Source organism: Oncorhynchus nerka, linkage group LG19 (assembly GCF_034236695.1).
Source record: "Oncorhynchus nerka isolate Pitt River linkage group LG19, Oner_Uvic_2.0, whole genome shotgun sequence".
Taxonomy (NCBI): Eukaryota; Metazoa; Chordata; class Actinopteri; order Salmoniformes; family Salmonidae; genus Oncorhynchus; species Oncorhynchus nerka.
The window spans coordinates 29,753,037-29,762,917 of NC_088414.1; the positions used below are offsets into that span (position 1 = coordinate 29,753,037).

Sequence of the window (9,881 nt, forward strand, 5' to 3'; positions counted from 1 at the left end):
CATAGATGTACAATAGAAGAAGTATTCGTAAGAGATGCAGATTATGTGAGTAGAATTTGTAAAGTGACTGACCAAGTTCCTCCAAAGATGATTCATTAATCATGTTTTGCCTCATAACATGTACTGTTACAAACTAAGTAAATAATAGGCTAACGTGAAATGTATGATTTGATCATTTTTAGAAGTGTTATTACTATTGACGACATGTTTCTATGGGTGTCACAACCTTTGATATCATGCGTACGGGTCTGTTGTAATAGTTCACTACGTTTAGGGACGATCAGTGTTTGTATTACTGTACAATGATTATTAGGTCTACAAGACCATACTTTTTACTGTTTCTAAATGTTTACTAAATATTTTACATAGTTTTACAAAAAATGTATGTCAAACAGACTAGATTTGTGGTGTTTTTGATATAAGCACTAAATAATATATTCTTCCCGTGATATTTGTGAGAATATCATATGCTGTAACTGAAAAATGAAGTATATTTTTGTCACTTTGTAAAGTGATACTAAATAAGACTGACACTTCAGATCAGCACAGTCCACCTATATCTGATGAAAGGAGAATAAGGTTATATTGAATTTTATCACTTTCTAAGCCACTATTCTATTTAAGCCAGCTAAGATCCTTTTTAGCACGGAACCTCCTTGATTTAGTATCTTTATTTATTATTCCCAAGAGATTTCATATATTTCTTTTGTCAAGTGCTTGTGATTACAATACTTAATGGTTTGCTCTGCAAAATAGTATATTCTCAAAAACTTATAGGTATTTATTTACAGCATGAATATGATTTCCTGAAATAATTTAGATTTCAGATCAGATCAAATGACTCAAACTTTTTGCCAAATGAAAGGATTGTAGAATACATTCTTTATGTGATCGAACTATTGCACTGAACGAAAACATAAATGCAACATGCAACCATTTCAAAGAATGTACTGAGTTACAGTTTATATAAGGAAATTGAAATAAATTCATTAGGCCCTAATCAATGGATTTCACATGACTGGGCAGGGGCACAGCCATGGGTGGGCCTGGGAGGGCATAGGCCCAACCACTTGGGAGTCTGGCCCATCTACTGAGGAGCCAGGCCCAGCCAATCAGTATACGCTTTTCCCACAAAAGAGCTTTATTACAGACAGGAGTACTCCTCAGTTTCATCAGTTGTCTGGGTGGCTGGTCTCAGACGATCCTACAGGTGAAGAAGCCGGATGTGGAGGTCCTGGGCTGGCATGGTTACACGTGCTCTGCGGTTGTGAGGCCGGTTGGATGTACTGCCAAATTCTCTAAAACAACGATGGAGGTGGCATATGGTAGAGAAATTAACATTAAATTCTCTGGCAACAGCTCTGGTGGACATTCCTGCAGTCAGCATGCCAATTGCACGCTCCCTCAAAACTTGAGACATCTGTGGCATTGTGTTGTGTGACAAAACTGCACATTTTAGAGTGGCCTTTTATTGTCCCCAGCACAAGGTGCACATGTGCAATGAGCATGCTGTTTAATCAGCTTCTTGATATGCCACACCTGTTAGGTGGATGGATTATCTTCGCAAAGCAGAAATGCTCACTAATTGGGATGTAATCAAATTTGTTCACAAAATTTGAGAGAAATACGCTTTTTGTGCGTATGGAACATTTCTGGGATCTTTTATTTCAGCTCATGCAACCAACACTTAACATGTTGCGTTTATATTTTTCTTCGGTATAGTTCTGCTCTTTGATTTCAGCCATTCAACATTTTTTACATTTCAAATAAGGAGTAGAGGAGTAGAGACTGTTAAGTTGTACAGGCTGGTTGCTGGTGCTGCTAAGTATCCCAGGTTTAGTCACCTGTCGTATGTCACCAGGGTAGTCCTTTATTAAGTACCTACTGAGATAGGAAGACCACCAAGGAGTCCCCACTACCAACCAACCAGTCATAAATCCTGCCTCTGTTAGCAGTTCAGGTCAGAGCACCAAATAAAACCCTGATTTAGTTCTCACATGGAAGATCTGTGTTTGAAGTGTGTTGTTCTGTTAGGTTGGAGCCGCCAGAAATTCCAGCACTGAGATTCGTTACTTTAGACATGATCTCTGATCATTGAGAACTTTTGTATGTTGTTGAGTGCAATAAATAAAATCTGTGCAATAACAATCCATGCCTCTCCTTAAGTCACTGTACATACTGTACAACTGTTAAGCTCTGAGAAGTGATGGGTGGGGCCCACTGGGCACAGACAGGAAATCAATGTCTATTCCACGTTGGTTCGACATCATTTCATTGAAATGACGTGGAAACAACGTTGATTCAACCAGGGTGTGCCCAGTGGGAAGACAACAGGGGAAACGGACCCAGTGTCTACCTCCACCTTTCACTGATTCCAGACCTGTCGTTTACTCATTAACCCCGGAGGAGCTGCAGTAAGCTGTTACTAGCCTGTTAGTCTCTCAAAGCAAATACATCCTTCTGATACGAGTCCAGAGGGAGCCATGCAGACAGAAACCCATCTCTGCTTACCATATGCTGCACACACTGCCATCCACTCATATACAGTACATGCACACATGCTGCAAGTACGTACGCACACACACGTTTCCCATCGGAGTCCTAATGATGAACATATTGGGGACTGAAACCCCCTTTTCCTTATCTTCATTTGGATCCACAGATGAGAGGCTGGTAAATTGAAAATAACAAGGTAATTAAGTTTTCCCAGTTATAACAACAGATCATTTCTACAACATATCCAGTGTGATATGGCATCATCCAATATGATATATTGTTCCTGGTGCTGTCAGGCACCAAACACAGCAGATGAAAGGGTTGTAAAAGTAATTTCATCCTTGTCATTGTACCAGCCCTAATTGTGGATGTTAAACATAACAGCCAATCCATTCCCACTGCGCCAGCACTCTGAGCTCACAACAATATACAACTGTATGAATAGTGTGTTGCAAATCACACGGCAGAAAACAAGTACAGCTAAGATATTCATTGAATCTAGGGTTCAGATTTGAAATTCTGAAATACAGACATGTGGTGTGTGTGTGTGTGTGTGTGTGTGTGTGTGTGTGTGTGTGTGTGTGTGTGTGTGTGTGTGTGTGTGTGTGTGTGTGTGTGTGTGTGTGTGTGTGTGTGTGTGTGTGTGTGTGTGTGTGTGTGTGTGTGTGTGTGTGTGTGTGTGTGTGTGTGTGTGTGTGTGTGTGTGTGTGTGTGTGTGTGTGTGTGTGTGTGTGTGTGTGTGTGTGTGTGTGTGTGTGTGTGTGTGTGTGTGTGTGTGTGTGTGTGTGTGTGTGTGTGTGTGTGTGTGTGTGTGTGTGTGTGTGTGTGTGTGTGTGTGTGTGTGTGTGTGTGTGTGTGTGTGTGTGTGTGTGTGTGTGTGTGTGTGAGAGAACAGAACTATGTAGATGTAACAGTATAGCTTCCGTCCCTCTCCTCGCCACCCTTTTGACCTCCTCCTTTTCTGCAGCAACCAGTGATCCGGGTCACGGTACCAATGTAATAGTATAGCTTCCGTCCCTCTCCTCACCCTACCTGGGCTCGAACCAGGGACCCTCTGCACACATCAACAACAGCCACCCTCGAAGCATCGTTACCCATCGCTCCACAAAAGCCATGGCCCTTGCAGAGCAAGGGGAACAACTATTTCAAGGTCTCAGAGCGAGTGACGTCACCGATTGAAACACTATTAGCGCGCACCACCGCTAACTAGCTAGCCATTTCACATCGGTTACATAGACCTACAGTTTAACCCAACTATACTAAATATAATTATATATTCTAGATATCGTGCTCTTATTTATCATCATGTGTGTGAGCCCATTCAAGATTTCCAGGGTGATTACTTTGCCATGCACTTTAATAAACACTTTATTGACACCTGTAAACATTGAGAAGTTTCTATCTAAATGTGCTCATTTACTGGAGTACAGGAAGTAAGTTGAAGGAAATTATTTGTGAGGTGGTAGCTGGATGTCAGCTGCTTGAGTTTGCATAGCAGCCTGCCTGACACATTATGTAGGCTACACATGTTGTGGCAGGAACCTCTCGTTACATCAGTTTCTTCTGTACTCTTCATGTTTTATCTTCTAACACATGCCTCACCTTATCTTCTAAGAACACACCATGCCTCACCTTATCTTCTAAGAACACACCATGCTTCACCTTATCTAAGAACACACCATGCTTCACCTTATCTTCTAAGAACACACCATGCTTCAACCTTATCTTCTAAGAACACACCATGCCTCACCTTATCTAAGAACACACCATGCCGCACCTTATCTTCTAAGAACACACCATGCCTCATCTTATCTTCTAAGAACGCACCATGCCTCAACTTATCTTCTAAGAACACACCATGCCTCACCTTATCTTCTAAGAACACACCATGCCTCATCTTATCTTCTAAGAACACACCATGCCTCACCTTATCTTCTAAGAACACACCATGCCTCATCATCTTCTAAGAACACACCATGCCTCACCTTATCTTCTAAGAACACACCATGCCTCACCTTATCTTCTAAGAACACACCATGCCTCACCTTAGGACCAAGCCATTTGAGGAGCAATAATTCATATGCATAATAAAATCTACACACACAAACAGCAAGGTTGACCAAAATAGACACCGGTGGTAAAGTTTCTGTCATTGGATGCCCCATGACTAGTAACTCCTTTTTTATACTGTACCTTTATGACTTCAACCACAAGGGATTGACCATCGCATGAACCTATTGTCTTATCATGGGTATATGGACACCATCCAATACAAGTGTAAGTGTTGATGCCACAGGAGGATGGTGGCACCTTAATTGGGGAGGATGGGCTCATTGTAATGCCTGGAGCGAAATAAGTGGAAGTGTATCAAATACATTAAACAGATGGTTTCCATGTGTTTGATGCCATTTCATTTGCTCTGTTCCAGCGGTTATTATGAGCCGTCCTCCCCTCAGCAGCCTCCTCTGGTTGATGCATAATATAAACACTTGTTTAAAGCAGTCGTAAATTGAATTACTTATTATTATTAGTAATCGTGACCACAAATAAGTTCTTTACTAGGTTTATTTTTGCATAAAGGTATACATTATTAGAGCATGTAATTGAGCGGTAGATTTCTCACTATCGAGTTTACCGTTCAGCATCAGTAGTCCTACAAGAACTACAACTAAGTTCATATCCCAAAGTATTCACAATTATCACAATTGCCATCATATACCAACACTGCTTATTTACATTTTGTATGTAAACTAATTCCCCATCAGGGACATTATTGACTGACACATTTCTCTCCCTTTAAATCATATGCTCTTGTTAGCATACAGCAGTAAACTCATCAAACACTAACAGTTATGAAAAATAAATGTATCTTAGTAACAACATGTTACCTAGTCTGAGTCAACAGAAAGGCAGGACTTCAAACATGTTGTGTAAACTGAAGGGTTTATATATGAATGAGTTTCACAGAACTGTCCTTGCTGGAGAAATGATCATGGGATTTACTACAATGACATTTCTCTAATTATACCAACCGAACAGTTTTAAAGCAAATTATCTAAATTCATGAGAAAACATGTATACAAGTCATGGTTGTTGGAAACGTGTTCCAGCTCATGGCTGATCACCTGTTCTCTTGTTCTGCAGTTGGCCCTGAGATGATAGCTTCAGGCCAGATGTCCTCATCAGCGATTCCCTGTCATGAAGAAGAATGACTTTTGCTCCACCACTTCACTGAGCATCGCTTTGTGAAGGATGAACCACTCCTGTGTCTCCCAGACTAGTGAGATCACCAATGTGACAGCAGATCCATCGGGGGACCATGAGATATGAGAGGTGGTGGTGATCATACTCATGGTGGTTTCTATGAACCTCTATGCTGTTTACATCATCATGGGACACTGGGGCCTGGGCCTGTTACGTCTGGCTGGCTGTGGACCATGTGGCTCTGTCATGAACCTGCTGGTCATCAGACCTCTCAGCTACAGGGCCGGGCAGCCGGCCTGGGCAGCGTCCTTCACCCTGTGAGGGCTCAGCCATCTTGTTCTGGCCCCAAGTGGTGGACAGGTCCTCGCAGGACAAGGGTGACTGCTCTATCCCGTTCCTGACCGAGCCTGCTCTCACATTCGGTACAGCCATCGATGCCTTCGAGCTTCCTGTCACCATGATGGGCATCCTGTACTGGAAGACCTACTGGGAGATTGAGAAGGAAGCCCAGGATCTGGAGGGGCTGCTGGGGTCTCGGAGCAGTGGAGGGGCCTCCCATGGATCTGAGGGATGGGCTGTTTACTCCAGCAGCAGCATGAGCAGTGCGAGCAGGTCCAGAGAGGTGTCTGCTGGTAGGGAACAGAGCAGTGAGAGGAGCCTAAGCAGAGCAGGGAGAGGAGAATAGCAACACCAGAGGTAGCTAGAGGGAGGGTTGCAGAGACAGCACCTGTAATCTAGATGAGGAAGAACCTACTGTCTCCTCCTCAGAGGAAGAACCAGTTCAGAAGCAGCAGGGGGTAAGCGCTAATACAAGCCCTAAAACCATAATCCCACTAAGAGATGTCCAGAGCAGGGACACTGTAGGGACCCACAAACCCTTAACGTCTAGGGTAAGGGACAGTGCAGCTGGCCCACAGGGCAGGCAGTCCTCCCTGAGATGCTCCATATCTTCAGACTCCAGACACCGCAAGCAGACCAAAGCCAAGAGGAACATGACCATCTGGAAGAAGGCAGCTAGGACCCTGAGTGTGCTGTCCTTCATCCTGACCTGGACACCCTACAACACTATGGTGCTGGTGTCCATCTCCTACTGTGTGCCTGAGAAGCTGTGGCAGCCGGGCAATTGGTTCTGCTACATCAACAGCACCATCAACCCAGTCTGCTACGCCCTCTGCAACGAGCACTTCTATCACCTTCAAGACACTGCTGCTGTGCGGCCCAGGACAGAGGAACGGCTTATCACAGCAATCATGCCTCCTTCAGGACACACAAGATCAGCAGCACTGTCTGAACATTTTCAAAGCTAAACTTTACCTGCTGGCTTAGGAAGAGTCAGATCTGCCCTAGTAAAAGACACCATGCATGCATGCAAGGCGTAGAACCACTCTTTTGACTGTTCATTTTTTTATTTTTATGAACTGACTTGGTAAATGTGATGTGCATTGACATCTAGAACAGGCAATGGCAGAAAACCTACATAGATACGACTTTTAGGCAGTACCCTACCTTAAGAACATTACATTGCCTACATATATGGTAATCATGTAGTCTGTTTATGCCCTGGACTATCTTCCATCCCTCCTACCCTCCCCCTCAGTTCCTCTCTATGGGTAAATTGATCCATCCACTGCCTGAGGAAATGGCTTGTGTTTATGACACGGTGTTTATTAAACAGCAGGGTTATGAATTGTTCCATGTGCCTTAATGTTACATCTGATCACCAAGACCAGGCCTTGTACTTTGCAATATAAGGTACAGAATTCATTTCCAATGTTTTGGTTTCACAGACACAAAGATCCATCACTTATACAACAGTGCTTCAGTGATCCTGAAAGGCAACTGTGGTAATAGAGAAAATATGACATGGCACCAAATACAGGCAGTGTCAAATCTTTTATTTTCCTGGAAAAAAAGACAAAACCTTGTACCCTAAAGGAAACAGAGTTACAATCCAAATAAAGTTCCAAAACTGTTTTACATCAACTGAGTAAATATCATTGACGATTTACATTTTTTTTTGTTTTAAATGAACCAAAACCGTAATATTCCAAATGGCAACTGCCTCTAAACAAACAGCTAAACAAATGAAATGAGAAATACTTGTTTGATGCTTTAGTATTTGTTAGTTGGCTATTAATATAACATGATAGTATAGCAAAATGATATTACATAACTTCCTTACACCTTGATCAATCCAAATCTGAGTAGACCATGAGCACCCGTGTTTAGGGCACACATTATCATGCACTTGGTTACCTGTCTGTAGAGAGCGCAATGTCTACTGTTTCTCCTTTTGACCATGTCTGAGAATGAATCCAAATGTTTAAAAAACTAAATACTTTCACTAGTTTGAGGTAAAGTAATTGTAGCTAATTGTAACCATAGCCAAACTGGTGGAGAGCATTGCACCCAGCTTTGGGGGAAAAGCAGAGAAAATCAATGGGTAAATGGGTAAGAGAAAAGATTGAAGTGCTTTTGAACAGGTTATGGTAGTAGGTACAAGGATCAACGGTTTGCGTGTGTCAACAACTGCAACGCTGAGGTGTTTTTCACACTCAACATTATCCCACGTGTATCAAGAATGGTCCACCACCCAAAAAATATCCAGCCAACTTGACACAACTATGGGAAGCAATGGAGTCAACATGGGCCAGCATCCCTGTGAAATGCTTTCGACACCTTGTAGAGTCCACTCCCCGACAAATTGAGGCTGTTCTGAGGGCAAAAAGGGGGGTGGAACTCAATATTAAGATGGTGTTCTTAATGTTTTGTACACTTTGTGTATTTACAGTGCATTCAGAAAGTATTCAGACCCCTTGACTTTATCCACATTTTGTTACGTTACAGCCTTATTCTAAAACTGATTCAAATGTTTTTACCCCTCATCAATCCACACACACAATACCCCATAATGACAAACGTATCTGAATACTTTCTGAATGCACTGTATAGACCTATATATGACAAAGTCAAATAATGTTGCCTCCAAGGACAACACTACAGTATAGCAAGTGCAGGTACACCAGTCTGCAGTTTGTGGTAACACACCACTTTCTGACTAGACCGTCTGATGGCTCCACATCATCCCAAAAACATTCTTCCATCTCCCCACAGTCCCAGGAGCTCTTGAATGGCTCCTTACTGCCCTCCTCTGGCTATAAACGAAGGGAATCATAGAGCATGACAGTCTGAGATATGAGACAGTGGAGCAGGTTAGAGCAGGGTGGGATGAGACTTCAGAGCTGATATGGGCAGGTAAACACAAAGTCCTGTGCTTGGTAGTTGTCTGTTTTTAAATGATCTCCCAACACATAACAACAAGGAGTCAAAAAGGGGTCCAGATTAGGACTGCTGCATATCAACGTTTATTGGTCGCATACAGTTTGGCAGATGTTATAGCGGGTGCAGCAAAATGCTTACGTTACTAGGCAGTAAAATGTCAAACTGCTCTCCAGGACCAGTGTTGTCTACCAATGGATTAGGTAACTATTTTTGGTAAAAGGCTGGCTGTGGACATAGGATACACTAAAATTCACTCAATCACCATACCAACCAGCATCCATTCTGACTCCCTTTCCACAACAGCAGCAAACACCCGATCTTTAATTCCTTAAAAAAAAAGTTACGCCAAAGTCCTCTTTCTATCACCGAGATAGAGATTTATGTAATAGCAAGGCCCTCTTAACGCCCAATGCTTCCTAACTCTCAATATTGCCACTCCTGTCTTTTTAGCTAGCATTCCACTCCAGTCTTTTTAGCTAGCATTCCACTCGTCTTTTTAGCTAGCATTCCACTCCAGTCTTTTTAGCTAGCATTCCACTCCTTGCCACTCCTGTCTTTTTAGCTAGCATTCCACTCCTTGCCACTCCTGTCTTTTTAGCTAGCATTCCACTCCTTGCCACTCCTGTCTTTTTAGCTAGCATTCCACTCCTTGCCACTCCTGTCTTTTTAGCTAGCATTCCACTCCTTGCCACTCCTGTCTTTTTAGCTAGCATTCCACTCCTTGCCACTCCTGTCTTTTTAGCTAGCATTCCACTCCTTGCCACTCCTGTCTTTTTAGCTAGCATTCCACTCCTTGCCACTCCTGTCTTTTTAGCTAGCATTCCACTCCTTGCCACTCCTGTCTTTTTAGCTAACATTCCACTCCAGTCTTTTTAGCTAGCATTCCACTCCAGTCTTTT

General features: G+C 42.7%; 1 pseudogene; it reads left to right on the forward strand.

The window, feature by feature from the left end:
* Positions 1–5,694: 5,694 nt before the first annotated feature.
* Positions 5,695–7,026, forward strand: LOC135562539 (muscarinic acetylcholine receptor M1-like; annotated as a pseudogene).
* Positions 7,027–9,881: the final 2,855 nt, after the last annotated feature.